Here is an 18,402-nt window from a genome sequence, read left to right on the forward strand (position 1 = left end):
CTAAGTGGCACAACTTGGAACTCCTAAAGAAGTAGTATTTGTTATAATGATACTTGCAATGTACCTTATACAACCCATATTTATTATATCAATTGTGTTATTGTTATGTTAATGAATTTTCTTTTATGTAAATCCTTGGAAGGACTTTGGATTCTTTATATATAGTCAGGAAAACATTGCTTTAATCACAAACGTGGGTAAAGGAAGGTATCCAAATCTGTATGCAAATGTGTAATTTTCATTTGTTTTGCACTGAAGCACAAAAATTCTACACTGGAACATGCACTAGGGCATCAGCACTGTTCATTTCTGTTACATAGTTTCGTTTTTTATTTAAATTGCATTATGTGTTCCTAATACATAATAACATATATTTGTATATGTTAATGGGGCAATGGCATTTGGATACACTCATGCCTTGTGTGCTTCATCTGTCAATTTAAAGAGTTGTAGTGTCTCAAGTTTATTTTGGGTAAAAGTAACAGTACATTGTCATTATAAAGTTTCTTTTTTATGAGGAATTGCCAGAGTTCTCCAGCGGTTTTTGTCTCTTTGTTTTTCTCATTATTTTCTTTAATCTAGGAAAAGAGAAGAAACTAAATCAGTGCATGTAAAAACAGGCTCTCACAGCATGGCCAGGGCGTGGATGCATTTCTATGCTGTTTACTTTCTTCCTCTCCCGTGTTTAAAATTTTCACCCCAAACCTTAAAAGGTTCTTGTGAAAAAAAGAGAGTCGTGACTTGGGGCTTCTATAAATTGTTCCCAGTATTTAAGGACCTGAAGGGAGCTAGCGTGATCATTCACAACTAGTTAGAAAATGGTTCCTGTATTTTGCCAGTCCTGGGAAATACTTAAAATTCTGCATAACGGTATCTTGGGGAAATCTTTCTGGGTCAAGGTCTCTAAATTTTCCTCTTATTTCTCCTCCCCATTTCCCCATCAATCAGTTAGAGTAGAAACAGTTCCCTTTGCTTGCTATATGACTTATCTGCCTCTGGAATTCTAACAAAGGGGAGAGAAAGAGAGAGAGAGAGAGAGAGACAGAGAGAGAGAGAGAGACAGAGAGAGACAGAGAGAGAGGCAGAGAGACAGAGAGAGACAGAGAGAGACAGAGACAGAAACAGAGAGAGAGAGACAGAGACAGACATCAGAGACAGACAGAGACAGACAGAGACAGACAGAGACAGACAGACAGAGAGACACAGACAGAGACAGAGAGGAAAGAAAGAAAAAGCAAGAGAGGAGTAATATAGACTGTGGTACCTTTTTTGCTTTAAATAGGACACAGTTTGTCAAATCTGGAATATATTACAGCTTTGTGGAGTCTTGTTTTTCTCAAATGCTAAGCTACTGAACTGGATATCAAAGAGTAATTTATTTTGTTGTAAGTACGCTTTTACTGTTTTCTTTCAAAAAAATCTCAAAGCATGAGTACTTCAAAACAGATAACTAGGAGATAAATTAGAACAGTTAAGGAAGTGGGGGATGTTGTTTTTCATTTATGTTTGCCTTTCAGTGTGCAAAAATGCTTGCTCTGACCTGAGATCTGTAGGATATTTGCTTTGTTAATTGTCTGTGGCAGTGATAAATTTAAAGTGATCCATCACTGAGAAAAATGTGCAAATGATCCTGTCACAGAGTTGCTTCTATCTACAGGGTAAGCAAATAGCTGTCTTCTGAGGGCCAGACCCTAAACCACAGGCATTAACAAATTGCATTTAACCAAAGTAGCAAGTAAGGGTGCTCAGGAATAAGCCATTGGCAACCAACTACCTTGTAGACTGAGTTTTATCTGCATATTTCCTTTGTGACTTCTAAATGATTTTTTAAAACTTGGCAGTGTTAGAACTTTATGTGTTCAATAAACTAATACCATTCTACTGAACCAATCAATCAAATAATAAAGTATAATATATACACACATGCTACCTCAAGCATTGCTATTTTTCTAATTCAGTGATGACCACAGGGTCTGCAACATAAACAGTGGGTATGATTGTTTCCATTCTGTGACCCTATGACCGTGACCATAATTTATTCTGAGATACTGACATTTTCTTTCTGGGAGAATTTAACATGCCATGGGATTTATTATTTTCCCCTAAAGATTTTTTGGTCTGAAAAAAATATTTAGGTATGTTAAGAGCTGGTTTGAATTGACACATTTCTAGTGGCCATTTTGTTTTTTGTTTTGTTTTGTTTCGTTTCGTTTTTTTAAATTTTTAGAGATTTATTTATTCTACATATATGAGTACACTGTAGCTGTCTTCAGACGCACCAGAAGAGGGCATCAGATCTCATTACAGAAGGCTGTGAGCCACCATGTGGTTGCTGGGAATTGAACTCAGGACCTCTGGAAGAGCAGTCAGTGCTCTTAACCACTGAGCCATCTCTCCAGGCATCTTGAATTTTGGTGTAATCTTCTCAGGTAGTCCTTCTGAGCTTCTATTTAAATTTTGGTGAGAATATATTCATTATGTAAAACAGTTATGAATAACCCATTCATCTTCAAGCCCGCCCCCATCCTTCTTGTGTCCATCAATGGTCTCATGTCTTTTCCAAAACAATCCCTCTTCTACTTTCATACTTTGAAAAGAAATCCCCAGATTCTGTATATGAGGGAGAAAAATTCTGCATTTGTCTTGATGATCTCCAGTTTCATTCATTGTGTTGGAAACCATATGATTTCAACCTTCTATTATGGCTAAAGCGTTGTGTGTGTTTCTGACTGTCTGTCTCTGTCTGTGTGTCTATCTGAGGAGAGTGGGCACTGGGAAGAGTGAGCTCTATGGAGAGTGAATGCCAGGGAGAGAAGTCATGATGGAGAATTGGTTCTGGGGAGAATGGTCACTGAGAATAAAGGGCACTGGGGAAAGTGTGCTCAAGTGAAACTGGGATTTGAGAAAATTGAACCCTGGGGAGAGTGGTGAATTGAACACTGGGAAAAATCTACACTTGGAAAAATGGGCACTGAGGAGACAACACCAGGAGAACGGACTCTGAAGTAATGGTCCCTGACCACTGACACAAGCCCTGGAGATTGGGCTATGAGGCAAACGGGCATTATTGTTTGTTTGACCAGGTATGCTTTCTGCAAACTTAATCCTATGATCTCTGAACTCTCAAATAGTGTCTATGGGGCTATGATCACTTCCAGAATTATAGGTCAAATTTCATACCCCATGTTGATAGAATGAAATCTATCTTGTATTCTCCACTCAGTCTTCTGTATCCTGGTAATTTTTCCTGCCCCACCTACTAGGGATGGGAGTCTTAAGAGATGGAATTCCCTCCTGAGAGCCTTTCTATGATTTCTCATTTCATGACCAGTCCTAGAGTTCTCCCCTACCTTATGGCACGTGCTTTGTTGTTAATGCAACATGTACCTTTCATTTTCTGTGAATAATCTCCAAAACAGCATTGCTCAGTTCACGTATGTCTAGTTTGCTGTGTTTTCAGCTGAAAATCTTCCTGCTCATCATTGGAGACACTGGAACACCCAGTGTTTAGAACTGGGTCTTCTTCCACAAAGAAAGTCACTCCCCTATCATTCTCCCGTCTGAGTAAAGTGTGCGTTGACTCAAACGAAAGTGACTTCGACTGAACTATAGGCTCCTAATATTGGATCTTACTTACCACGTATCCAAATTTTTATAATGAACGGGTACCAAAAATATGTGCACGTGTACATTTCTACTACTATTGACATTTTTGTGAACTCAATGTAATAGTTCTTTTAAGAGTCAACATTCAAAAAGCAAAACTCATTGAACTTTTCTGTCACTATGTCATGGTGTTTATCAGTACAACAGTCATCAGTTTAGACATCCTTTTGAGCAAATAAGAATTAATTTGAATTTTTCCTACTGGGCAATTTAAAATGTGCATTGACTCATAAAGATGTAAACGATGGAAGGTGCTATTTGAGAGAAAACATGAGCTTAGGTGTAAGAATACAAAGCAATTGCAAAATTATATCTGACAAAACAAGATCTTTAAAAACATAGCTCCAAGGACAATAAGTAAAAGTAATGTAGACACTTAGGAAATTTGAAATATACTAGATAAGGCTTTTCATAGATGTAAATTGTTCACCGTTCTGTTCATCTTTATTTCCAAATGCATTTATTTTTATCAAGACCTTACACACTGAATGGAAAAGCTCAACTGTAACATTCTGTTCTTTTCTTCCAGCATTTTTTATTGATCGTGAAGGTTCAGAACAAACCTGCTTAAAACGGATGTAGATGTATTTCCCCAGAATGCATTTGCACAAAGGGTTCATTAGTTAATTCCATATTGCCACCTCCAATATTTGATATTTAAAAAAATGATGCTGTATACCTCAAAGCTTACCAAGGCAGATATCTAGTGATTGAACACTGAATTACCATGTACCCTTCATCATCTTGTAACTAGAGTCTTGTTTTCTTTATCTTTTCTACAATGGAGAAGTTAAAGAATGCCAGTGTGTAGTCTCCAGCTACTCGTAGGTGTACGAGCAGTGTTAGCACTAATTCCAAAGACTCTCAACACTTCCTGAACATGCTGCACTTCTCTGATAAGGCTTGGGACAGAGCTCCTCCTGTTTGGGAACAGCAAGGGCAACCCTTTCTTTCTTTTTTTTGTTTTTTTTTTTTTTTGGTTCTTTTTTTTTTTTTTTTTTTTTTTTTTTTTTTTTTGGAGCTGGGGACTGAACCCAGGGCCTTGCGCTTCCTAGGCAAGCGCTCTACCACTGAGCTAAATCCCCAGCCCCAGGGCAACCCTTTCTGTGCCCCATGAATTGCCAAATATTTCTATAATAAAAGATAAGAGAGTTGATGGATCTGGGGCTTCAGTGAGAAATTTTTGATGACAACAAATAAATGAAAAATCTTATGTGCACGTGTTATTGAATAATAACATATAACTATCCGTTTATCTCTAACTATAGCTACAAATATGGTAATATGGGCCATACTATCCTTAAAACTTCAAGGACATTTAATTTATGGGATTCACTGGAAAGGCCCCACAATTAATTACATTACTTTTCACTCCTTGTTGCTAAATCTCAGATAACTGCTTCTACTAACTAGGTAAAGAGAAAACTGTGTTGCAATAAATATTAAAAAACGAGTAAACTGTTATCCCGGGCCAGCGCCGGCACTGTAGGGCCACATGGCACTGCGGGGTATCTTTATCTCTGTGACTCCAGGCTGCCCCCAAGTACTCTCTGACCCAGGAAGTCCTTACCACCCTGCTCCCTAGAGTTAGTTCAGGCACTGGTGGAACTAATCTAAAATCAGGGTTCTACTAGTCCAGCAGTGGCTGGCCTATTGCCGCTCCCTGCGACAGACTCCGCCCACACTCTGTCCACTCCCAGCAACCGCCCCCTGCTAGTTAAGGTAAAAATTCCCAACTACCTGGTGAAATCATGACTCAATAAACTGTAACTTAACAATCAGATTCATATGTTAAATTCTCAATCCACAATACATCCACAGAATAGACTCACAACCAAACGATAAAGATATAAACCGCCCACCTCGGTAAGATAAATTAACCTATAAAAATTCATCCCTTAAGAAATGTTCACAACAATCTGTATCTATGTAGAGATGCATGGCAATGGATCATTCACGTCTTCCTCCACATTGTCTCTCCTCCTTTCTGCTTCTCCCTCTCCTTCTCAAACCTCTGTTCCCACCTCCCTTCCTTCTCATCCAATGACAGGCCTCATTTTATCTTGTGTCTGCTGCCTTCACCTGCACAACATCAACCTACAAAACTGTACCAAAATTCAAAATCATATGAATCTCTCACAGATACAGGCACTTCAGATCATGAACATTATGTGTGTTTATAAAAGTCTTTTGACTACTTATCCAAAAGGGATACGGAATAACAAAAGGTGTAGGATTTCTAGGTGCCTCAGCCTAACAGCCAATGAGAACCGCAGTCAACATAAACAATATGCACAAAACACATGCTGTAAGAACTCACAGGTGATTGGGTTGGGAAGAGGGCTCAGGTGGAAAGAGCACTTTTGTGTCAGCATGGAGACCTAAGTTAAGTCTCTATCAACTCACAGACATGAAACACATAACACATACATAGACAAAGACTGTGAAGGTGAGAAAAAAATTTCTCTGACAAATGGGGGAAAAAAATCCACAGCCAGAGGGAGTTTAGGCCATTAATGACAAAAATTGCATTTCAAACATGCATAGCTGTTTCAGTATTCATGCATTCAGTAGTAATGGAAGTGCATTATTTGTCACTGATAATAATGAATAAGGTAAGTGGTTGAGAGCAAATATCTACATCAGTCTTGGGTTCTGCATAATCAGCTTGTGGGTCTCAAGGGGACATGTACCAAATAAACGGTTAACTGCTGCTTGGGAGATACTTTCAGTAAACTGTAAACAGATATCTTTATGTCAAAGACCAGCTTCAACATCCAGGGTAAACTGAGGCAGGGTGTAGAGTTAGCGATTGGCTGGGGCCAGTGAAATACTCTCTGGGGCTAAAAAGAAAAGAAAACAATAAAGGGACCAGGGGGAATCATACATACATACATACATACATACATACATACATACACACACACACACACACACACACACGATAGATGAAACAGACTTCAACAAACCAAGCTCCAACAACTTCATACATACACATACATATATACATACACACACATTTACACATTGGATGGATAGAGCAAAGCTCCAAACAGCTTTATATGCATATATACCTATATGCATATATGTATACATTTAGAAACATTCATATATACATGTATTTATACATCTACTATTCATCCATATATCTATACATAATCTATACATATATACTTATATGTATATATACATATACACATTTGGTGGATGGGCTAAGTCCAATGAACAAACTCTAGCAACTTTATTTTTTCTCCCACAACTTCTATACCCTGCCAAATCTTTCAAGCAGCATTAAAATTATAATGTGCCTACATTCTATTTTTCTTTAAGTGAATGATTATTTAAAAAAACCAGTATGTTCCCCAATACCCTTACATACAAAACATTTTAGGTATTACAGGTGAAAAAAAGTTTCTAAGAACCAACATGCATTCCTAACTAAGCAACTTGTTACAAATTAACAAATTATCAAGTAAGCAAGGTAATTTTCTCAGCCAGTTTCTGACAGGCTGCAATTTGCCATTACCAAGAAAGAATCAATTATCTTATTATTTGTCTTAAAAAGTAATCTTATAAAAAAATCTTAAAAGAATCACAAATCTAAACTTTTACATAAAAAAACAATCAGTCATTTCTACTTAAATCCTCAGGGTATACACCTAGTCATTAGCAATTTTTTATTAAATCATATCAGGAAGCTAAGGGCAAAAAATGGGTACAGCAAATTAATTATCACCTTGATAATCAGCCTAGCTTCAGCAAAAGAGTCACAACAGCAAGTGATAGTTTGTCTGTCATTGTTCTTGTTCTCTGACCTTAAAAATTCCCTAGCTCCACCATTAAGAGTGTACCTTTCTTAGGATGAATAAAGTGTGAATGCTTCAGTCCTTCTTAGAAGGGGGAACAAAAATATTCACAGGAGGAAATACTGAGACAAAGTTTGGAGCAGAGACTGAAGGAAAGGAATCCAGTCCATATACAGCCACCAAACCCAGACAATATTGCTGATGCCAAGAAGTGCAAGCTGACAGGAGCCTGATATAGATGTCTCCTGAGAGGCTCTGCCAAAGCATGACAAATATACTCTGGCAAATGCTCACAGCCAACCATTAAACTGAGAAGGGGTCCCCAGAAGAGGAGTTAGAGAAAGGATTGAAGGAACTGAAGGGGTTTGCAACCCCATAAGAACAACAATACCAACCAACCAGACCTCTCAGGGACTAAACCACCATTCAAAGAGTACACATGGACAGACCCATGGCTCCAGCTGCATATGTAGCAGAGGATGGCCTTGTTGGGCACCAATGGAAGTAGAAGCCCTTGGTCCTGCTAAGGATCAATGTCCCAGTGTAGGGGAATGTCGGGGTGGGAAGGTGGGAAGGGGTGGGAAGGTGAATAGGAGAACACCTTCATAGAAGCAGGGAGAGGGGATGGGATAGGGAGTTTATGGACAGGAAACCAGGAAAGAGGATAACATTTGAAATGTAAACAAAGAAAATATCCAATAAAAAAATAAAGTGTACCTTTCTGAACTTTGAATTGTTTTATAAGATTTTCTACATCAAAGCCATTGACAAAAGCAATCTTTACTAACAATCTACTTCTCCAAATTCTAAGGGTAGTGATCATATCTAGCAAACTATATCTGTATGTTCTTTCCAAGGGTGATTATTGAATCACTAATCTGCTCCTAGAGCCATGCTTGAAAAAGGTCAAGCACGATTATGGTGCGTGCCTATGATACTGCCCATGGAGGAGCTGGAAACCCCGTAGAGTTTTCATAAAACACTTGGATCAGGAATCACGTGAAGACTGTGGGGCACAAGCAGCTCAATGCTCCACAACAGCGTGACGTCCTCCTGTCCCTCAGTCCCCATGGCTGTGCCTCTCCTAGGCTCACTCACAATGATTGTGCTAACGGCTGGGCCGCACTCCATGAGTTCTAAAGCCATTTTGCTGTTCCTCTTCTGTGACTTCAACAGCTTTAAAAATAAAATTTGAGCTTGAATGGTAGGTGGAAATTTTTGAGTTTAAAAGACAAATGCAGTATCATATAAAACAAAGGAAAGACATGTTGTATAGAATCGGAACAGTCTTTGAAAAGGAGTTAATGTATGTAATGTTAGACTGAAGGAGAGACCCATGATGTTTGTGAAGGAAGAAGAAATTGGATTTTATAGCTGATAAATGGGGAAAGAGATGCAAAGTTTGGAATGTAAAATGGTGGGATTAAGAGGGGGGGCGAGGTGGGGGATGCTCCAGGGAGGAAAGCAATGATGTCCTCAGGCCAATGATTTAGGTCAAACTTCTACATAGGGCCAAGTTAGGTTACAGGCACAAACATACAAGACAGCTTTTGCTTCATAGTCTAGGTCTTATACTCTAGGCACAAGATATTGGGAGTCCAACTGCCCATGATACAGGCAAATTGGCTAACTAACATTTATGAAGTTTCTGGACTCAGTTCTGAGGATTTACTAGATAAACCCACAGCTTTGGAAAGCACCAGGCTTAACAGTTTTGTATGAGGTAAAAAACAAAAAATCAGGACCAGCAAGGCTGGGAATTCTGTGAGACATGAAGTTCTGCATCCCAAGAGTACATCCCTCCCTGTGTATGTGTCACTAACCAAAAGCATAAACTGGCTAGGCTCACCTAGGGGCATGGCTTTTGTTTCTGTTAGTGTGACACGACACTCTGGACAAAAGCAACTTAGGGAAGAAAGGATTTCATGTGGCTTACAGTTCCAGATCACAGTCCGTTATTAAGGGGAAGAGAAGGCAGGACCTCAAAGCAGCCATCTCCTTCACAGCCACAGTAAAAAACCAAAAAGATAAATGTGCCCATGCCTCTGCTGCTGACTCATTGCTTCCTTTCTTCCTTTCTTCCTTTCTTCCTTTCTTCCTTCCTACCATATCTCCTTCCTTCCTTCCTTTCTTTCTTTTTAATTGGATATTTTATTTATTTACATTTCCAATGTTATCCCCACTTCTGATTTCCTCTCTGAAAACCCCCCATCCCACCCCCACCCACCTGCCTCCATAAGGGTGCTCCCCCACCTACCCACCCACTCCTGACCCACCATCCTAGAAGCATTCTCCTATGCTGGGGCATCAAGCCTTCACAGGACCAAGGACCTCTCCTCCCGTTGATGCCATATAAGGCCATGTGTACTCTTTGGTTGATGGTTTACTCACTGGGAACTCTGGAAGTAGGAGGGGGTGTCTAGTTGGTTGATATTGTTCTTTTTATGGAGTTGCAAACCCCTTCAGCTTCTTCAGTCTTTTCTCTAACTCCTCCATTGGGGTTCTCGTGCTCAGTCCAATGGTTGGCTATGACCATCCACCTCAGTATTTGTCAGGGTCTGGCAGAGCCTCTAAGGAGACAGCTATATCAGGCTCCTGTCAGTAAGTACTTCTTTGTAGCCACACTTGTATCTGGGTTTAGTGGATGGACCCCAGGTCGGACAAATTCTGGCAAGGATGTGGAGAAAGAGGAACACTCCTCCATTGTTGGTGGAATTGCAAGCTGGTACAACCATTCTGGAAATCAGTTTGGCAATTCCTCAGAAAATTGGACATAGTACTTCCTGAGGATCCAGCTATACCACTCCTGAGCATATACCCAAAAGATGTTCCAAAATATAACAAGGACACATGCTCCACATGTTCATAGCAGCCTTATTTATAATAGCCAAAAGTTGGAAAAAACCCAGATATCCTTCAACAGAGGAATGGATACAGAAAATGTGGTACATTTACACAATGGAGTACTACTCAGCTATTATAGGCAAATGGATGGAACTAGAAAATATCATCCTGAGTGAGGTAACCCAATCACAAAATAACACACATGATATGCACTCACTGATAAACGGATATTAGCCCAAAAGCTCGGAATACCCAAGATACAATTCACAAACCACATGAAACTCAAGAAGAAGAAAGACAAAAGTGTGAATGCTTCAGTCTTTCTTAGAAGGGGAAACAAAATACTCAAGGAAGGAAATACAGAGACAAAGTGTGAAGCCGAGACAGAAGGAAGGACCATTGCTTTAATATAGCTTTCTCCTATTCTTTATAGTCAGGACACCCAACTAGGAATGGTACCACCCACAATGGGCAGACTCTTCTTCTGTCAATTAAAGATCAAGACAACCCCCTGCAGATACACCCAGAGGCCAATCTGCTCTAGCCAAATCCTTAACCAGACCTCCCCTCTCAGGTGATTCTAGTTGTGGCAAGTTGACATTTGAAACTAATCAGCACAGTTGCTTTAAAAAAAATGCCATGAAGCCTGATGATGACTGGAGTCTTATTCCAAAGACCTACAGGACTGAAGGAGAGAACTAATTCCTACAAGCTGTTCTGTGACCACATTCAAACTTGCAAGCACACACACACACACACACACACACACACACACACACACCCTTATCTACTTCTCTAATCACAAGGAATGATGTTTCTGACTCATCTCACTAGCATAAACACTCTACATGCCCTCTTGACCCGGCTTTCTAGTGTAAATTTCAGCTGGAGTTCTCAGCAGGACTACTATGAATATCAAAGATACTATCCTTTGGAAACTCAAGAGGAATGACCAAAATGCAAATGCTTCACTCCTTCTTTAAAAGGGGAACAAGAACACCCTTGGGAGGGAATAGGGAGGCAAAGTTTAGAACAGAGGCAGAAGGAACACCCATTCAGAGCCTGCCCCACATGTGGCCCATACATATACAGCCACCAAACTAGATAAGATGGATGAAGCAAAGAAGTGCAGGCCAACAGGAACTGGATGTAGATCTCTCCTGAGAGACACAGCCAGAATACAGCAAATACAGAGGCGAATGCCAGCAGCAAACCACTGAACTGAGAACGGGACCCCCGTTGAAGGAATCAGAGAAAGGACTGAAAGAGCTTGAAGGAGCTTGAGGCCCCATATGAAAAACAATGCCAACCAACCAGAGCTTCCAGGGACTAAGCCACAACCCAAAGACTATACATGGACTGACCCTGGACTCTGACCTCATAGGTAGCAATGAATAGCCTAGTAAGAGCACCAGTGGAAGGGGAAGCCCTGGGTCCTGCCAAGATTGATCCCCCAGTGAATGTGATTGTTGGGGAGAGGGCGGTAATGGGGGGAGGATGGGGAGGGGAACACCGATAGAGAAGGGGAGTGGGAGGGGTTAGGGGGATGTTGGCCTGGAAACCTGGAAAGGGAATAAGCAATTAAAATGTAAATAAGAAATACCCAAGTTAATAAAGATGAAAAAAAAGAGAAAAAGAAAAAGAAAAGTCTGAGAATTTAGAGACTCACTCCCAATAACCAAGCCCAGCCCAAGCCAAATTCCTTATTACATAGCAGAATAAATTTGATATGGCAGGCAGGGCCACTCAGCTGCAAACTCTAGCAGAGAGTCTAAGGGAGAAATGAGAACAAGAGCTCTGCCATTGAATAGGACACAAAGAAAGGTCACCTAAGCATACATAGTATGTATTTTAAAAACTTAGCCTGATACAGAAACAAAAATTTCCCATCTTCTCTTTCTTAGTAAGATGCTGAACATGTAAAAGAAAAACAAAACAAAACAAACAAACAAACAAACAAACAAAAAACCCTCAACCAGATTAGGCAATGCAGAAAGAAATTGTGATCTAAAAAGCTTAACCAAATGACCCTCTTTGCCTACAAAAATACCCATATATATTTGCCTTTTGAAGTCTTAACCAGAAAAAAGCTATGTTATACTATGAAATATAATACATCTTAACTTCTCTATACTTCCATAAACATGTGTTGACCAAGCCAGCTCAGTCAGTCAACAGGTTCTCCAGGGCAAGATTGAGGATTAAGAAGAAAAAAGACAATTAGACAACACTGTAGCATGACCTCAGCCAGTTCTGAGGCTGAGGCAGGTTTAATTTTTTTTTTCTTTTCTTTTTTTCGGAGCTGGGGACCGAACCCAGGGCCTTGCGCTTCCTAGGCAAGCGCTCTACCACTGAGCTAAATCCCCAACCCCGGCAGGTTTAATTTTTTCCAGTCTGCTTTTATAGTACACGCAAAATAATAAAATCAGTTTTGGGTCAAGGAACAAGCAAGGCAATAAACAAAATCAGGTAAACCCAGTTTCTAGGGGTTAATCAGGATGACCAAGACAAAAGGAATGCCATACATGCCTCAGCTGAACCAGCTCTGAGGTTTGTATTAACTCAAATGTAAATATTCTTAATCTGAGTCTATTTCCTGAGTCCTAGCTCAGAGTCATATTTCTGCCTTGGACTTACTTCTTTGTCAAATTCCCACCAAGTTTCTAGAAGCAACCCCAAAAGCTCTCCACAATGTGTGTAATAATATGTATGAAAATTTCTCAGTTCTATTTAATATGTAATCATTTGATAAGGAATAATTATATTCCTTTGTCATCAGACCCATGTCCATGCAAAACACTCGCAGATCAATAGTTATGATTTGTGAGAAATTGGTTTAAGGAATACTACTTCTTAGTTTTACTCACAGTGATGGGGACTTCATGGGTATTATCCAATGTGTCAATCTGAATTCTGTGAGAGCAGATTCTGAGACAGAATTAGATACACCAGTGATTTACAGGAAGGATAAAGAGGGTTCTACATAGAAAAAGGATTCTGTTTCTGGGGGAAGGCTTATATCTCTGACAAAAAGTGAAGAAGAAGAAGGAGAAAGAAGAGGAGGAGGAGGAAGAGGAGCAGGAGGAGGAGAAGGAAAGAAGAAAAAGAGGAAGAAGAGGAAGGAGGAGGAGGAAAGAAGAAAAAAGAGGAAGAAGAAGAAGAGGAGGAAGAGGAGGAGGAGGAAAGGCAACTAGAGTCCTGAAACAGTTTGACCATTGGCAGAGCATTACATAGAAATGAAATTGCATGGTCTGGTAGTTCTATTCTGTTCAGTTATGGTCAGGAAACTGCTGATATCATCTATGGCCTTAAGGAACCCTTCAGTGAATTTCAAACATGTAGGCATAAATTGTTTGTCTCCTTACCTGACCATCACAGCTCACTGTCCATTTGTCTCCTAGAATCTGTAACTACACATTCTTAAGACATAGTCACTCATTTCCATTGGCCTCTATTCTTGAGAGAAACTTTAAAATAGAACAGATCACAGCACTGCCTGTGGTTATCTGCTGAGAGGCACAAATACTCATTCCTGGCCCTGGGTAAACATGACACATTAGGACAATCACATTTGTCTAGTCACTATTAACTGACCCAGAAATTCCCGTAAGGTCTCCATGAGATGCACCCAAAAACCAAAATAATCCCTCTGTCTCCTTGTGGCAGATTTAGTCATGTTTTATTATGGGTCAATTATTCCTACCAATCTTCTACTTTATTATGGGATATTCTGAATGCAGGTCACCTATTACCCCATGGACAGTAATCTGTCTCTACCAGGGGTCAGTAGCATTACAGGAGCTGCTTATCAGTTGGAGTATAGCAAAGCAAGACATCTGTGTTGGAATTTTCCCACTAGGGCTGATAAAGTCCACATTCTACCTCACTGACCTCAAATGACATCTCCATCACTACAGTGTGGCCAGTGGACTGAGGGAACTTGGGTAGCCTGGAAGCGCCACACTGTTAGAGCACCTCTAGTACAGAGCCACATATAGTCATCCATGGCTTTTATATCATAAAATTTATCCAGATCCAGAAGCTAAACAAGAGATCATTACCATTAGTAGAAATGACTCTGCAGTTCATGTTTCCCAGATGTGCTTTGTTCTGTGGGTAGATACTAAGCAACACCTTTGCTGGCTATCATCAAGCTCTCTAGAGATGCCATAATGACCCACAATGGCTTGCAAAACTATTCTTTATGATGGCTCCTCCAACCTCTCTGGCCATTGCAATTGAGACCCGTTGGCATTAGTCTAGCAAACATCACTCAATGGCCTTCATTAACTTGGGCCTCATGATTCCCTTTACTATTAATGAACCCAGAGCTGTGACCACTTCAACCACCTACAGAAGAGAAAAGTTACCACTATATTTCATGGTGCCATCGATACCCCTACCACTCAGTGTTCTCAAAAACCTTGATGAATGTGTGTCTTCTGAGTTCATCCATGTAGTATGGTCCTCTGATCTCAGATACCATAACCTATAACTGCATGCCCGCTTTTATAACCTTTTCTTACCTCTGCTAAGGAACGCCAGACATTCCTCCAATGTTTTGCACAGGCCATCGTTTTCCTACGAATCCTAATTGCTGCCCCTTCACTCAGTTTTCCTCATTATCTTGGGTCATTATACAGGGTTGAAGCTTCTGTTGCAAGGAATGACACCTGAGTAATTTTCATCTTGTTTATTCAGATTTAAGCTCTGGCTCACTTGATCAAGTACCCGTAAATCATAGGGAGTAAGTGCCCTTGGATCTAATTGGTTCATGTTTACTACTTTCCACAGCTCCTTTTGGTATCATATTCTCTCTCCCTTATCAACATCATGTTGTCTCCAGACAGGCTATACTGAGATTTCACTTTAGTCAGCAGTCTACTGAGAAGAGGTGTAGGAATGACTCTGTTGCCCTGCAAGAGACCTTATAATAATTTTACTGGTGTTCCTTTGTGGAGAAGGGAGAATACCTATGCAAGCCATTGAGGATTTTATAGACATCTACTGAGCTATATTAGTTTTTTGTTGTGTAACAAATTACCCCAAGCTTAGTAAGCTAAAGCAACACCACACACTGGTTGTCTCAATGTTTCTGTAGGACAAATGTCCAGACAAAGCCTACAGCCTGGCTGAGTCCTCTGCTAAGAATAACTTCAGGTTACAATCAAAGGGTGGCTGCACTGTGTTCTCACTGGGAGGCTTCCCTGTAAAACTTCTGAACTCACGTAAGCCACCAAGAATTAACTTTTAAGACCATGTGCCTGAGGTATCAAGCTTCTTGGTGGTTGCCAGTGACAACCTCCCTCCAGTCCTAATGGATATATAAAAACTCTGTCATCTGACAGTCTCCATAAACAGGCTCAAGAGCAAGAGAAGTCTATTCTTCATTCTAATGTAGAATATTATACAATAAAACAAAAATCTCAGAAGCGATGTCTCACTTTTACTGGCTGATATTGTGTGTGGCGTTGGGTTTTAATCCAGAGTGTCATGGGTTATAAACAATCTACCACTGACTTGCCCCTTGCGTCTCCCCTCCCCATTCTACTGTGGTTAGAACCAAGTCAAGGGTCCCATTCATCACTGGGAAGGGATCACACAAGAATAAAGATCTTTAAGAGTCACTTTATTGTTTGACCATCACAAGTAAAGAGTCTTTGGGATTAAGCACCTAGAGGTTTACATCTGATGCTTCAATGAACCAGATTTTCCTAAGCAGGATCCTGACATTATCAGAACAGGCCTAATTTGCCTGCAAATCTAAATGTTTTGAAAACTACTAGCTCGCAAATGATCAGCTGCTCTTAAGTCACTTCAGCTTCCACTGAATGAGGTAGGGGTCACCTAAACCACTAAAGAGGTCATCTTAGTGTTCTATCGCTGGGAAGACACATTGGAACCAAGGCAGCGCCTATAAGAAAAAGGACTTAAAGCTTGCTTACAGTTTAGAGGTTTAGTCCATTATCATCACGGTGTGGAGCATGGCCCACATAGGCAGAACTGATATGGAGAAGGAGCTGAGAGTTCTATATCCAGATCCACAGGCAGTAGGACGAGGGGGACACTGGGCTTAGCTTGTGATTTTGAAACCTCAAAGCCCACCCACAGGGGCACACATTCTTCAAGGAGGTCACACACTCCAATAGGACTCCACCTTGAAATCCATCTCAAGTGTCTACAGTGCCAGTCTCTGATGACTAAGCAGTCACATATGTGAACCTGTGGGAAACATTCTTATCCAAACTACTCGAGGTATCCTCTGGCTTTCTGCCTAACTAAAAACTATTTGCCACTCTCCCTTGCTTTCCACTTTTCCCCCTTTGCAGACATTGCTGCAAGCTAGTAACCAACAGACAACTCCGCCGTTGTTACAGACGTCATTCTCCCAATATATTTCAAATGCCTAGATCACTGTAATGCCAAGGATATTCTTTGAATGGTTGTCCTAGGCCATCAGTAGACAGTCATCAGCAACTGATCCTCTACCTTCCCTGCCACATTTTACTTAAGTGAGTGTCCCCATGAAGTTGGTACAAGTAATACTATCCCTGAATTATACACCACTTCTGAGGCCACTGGATTAGTTTTAATCCTATGGGAAGATGATACTAAGGTAAATGTACAAGAGCTTTGTTTAGGATAAATACCAGGGTTAAATGTCAGGGGTGTGAATTTGGGACTGCAGCAAAGATCTGACACCTACAAAATGAGTGAGGAAAAGAGAAATGGAGAGGATGAGCTTCTGAGAGCTGTTTCAACCATCTACCACATGAAGAGCATAGAGCAAAGACAGCCTGCCAGCAAGCTCCTCATTGATCCCTTCTGAGCTCAGGTAGCTATTACCTACAGGGCCCTGGGATAACTGTAGCCTCTTGGTGAGGCTGAGCCTGAGGTGCAGCTTAGTCGGAAGGCTGGAGGATGTCTTAGTTAGGGTTTTACTGCTGTGAACACACACCATGACCAAGGCAAGTCTTATCAATCACAACATTTAATTGGGGCTGGTTTGCAGGTTCAGAGGTTCAGTCTGTTATCCTCAAGGTGGGAGCAGGACAGCGTCCAGGCAGGCATGGTGCAGGAGGAGTTGAGAGTTCTAAATCTTCCTCAGAAGGCTGCCAATGGAAGACTGGCATCCAGGCAGCTAGGGTGAGGGCACCCCACAGTGGCACATCTACTCCAGCAAGACCACACTTTCCAATAGTGCTAATTCCTGGGCCAAACATATATAAACCATCACCAAGGATATTCCAAAATCCTTCCAGGAGGTTCTCTCTGGCTTGCAGGGATTATGAAAGTCAGTGATTAACTCCAAGTTACTAACATCATTAAGGAGAGAAAGAGAAGTACTTCCCTTCGTTCGAGCCATTTAACCAAGAGTGAGACAGATCTGTAGTCTCTACTACGAGCTCCCTATGTCCATCTTCTACATCATCTGCCCTCTGTCTGTTGTATGAAACTAAACTGGGGCCTACATGAAGGTTCTCTTGTGAGACTGTCCCTGTGTCTATGCTTATCCCTGTTTGTCTATCTATCTATCTATCTATCTATCTATCTATCTATCTATCTATCTACTATCCATTTATCTATCATCTATCTACCTATCTGTCTATCCATCCATTTGTCTGTCTATCTTTCTGTCTGTTTCTGTCCCTACCAAAGGGACTCTACTCATTGATTAATATAGAAAGCAGCATAGGGGGAAAGAATGGGACACTTTACAGACATCTTTAACAATTTTACAAAGGATTCAGTCTCTGCCTCCAAATGATAACAATTGATTCAAACAACAAACATCATGAATTTTCAGCCAAAGACTTGTGGTTGCATTCGGCCTTTATGGTAGAGTTTTAGAGAGTTGCTTTCAACTATCGTATTTGATGCTTTCAGCAAGCTATACATACACATACAAGGCCAAGAATATGGAAGAGTAGATGGTTTGAGATTACAGATTTACGTTTAGTTGTATATGTAGATTGCTTGTGAAATTCAAGGCAAGTGATGTTGATTGCTACATTTTCTCTTAAAGACAGGTTAAGCAAACAGGTTGAGAACACACTAAGTACTCTTAGTACTTAGTAATAAGTAC

Source organism: Rattus norvegicus, chromosome 9, assembly GCF_021556685.1.
Source record: "Rattus norvegicus strain SHRSP/BbbUtx chromosome 9, alternate assembly SHRSP_T2T, whole genome shotgun sequence".
Lineage (NCBI taxonomy): Eukaryota > Metazoa > Chordata > Mammalia > Rodentia > Muridae > Rattus > Rattus norvegicus.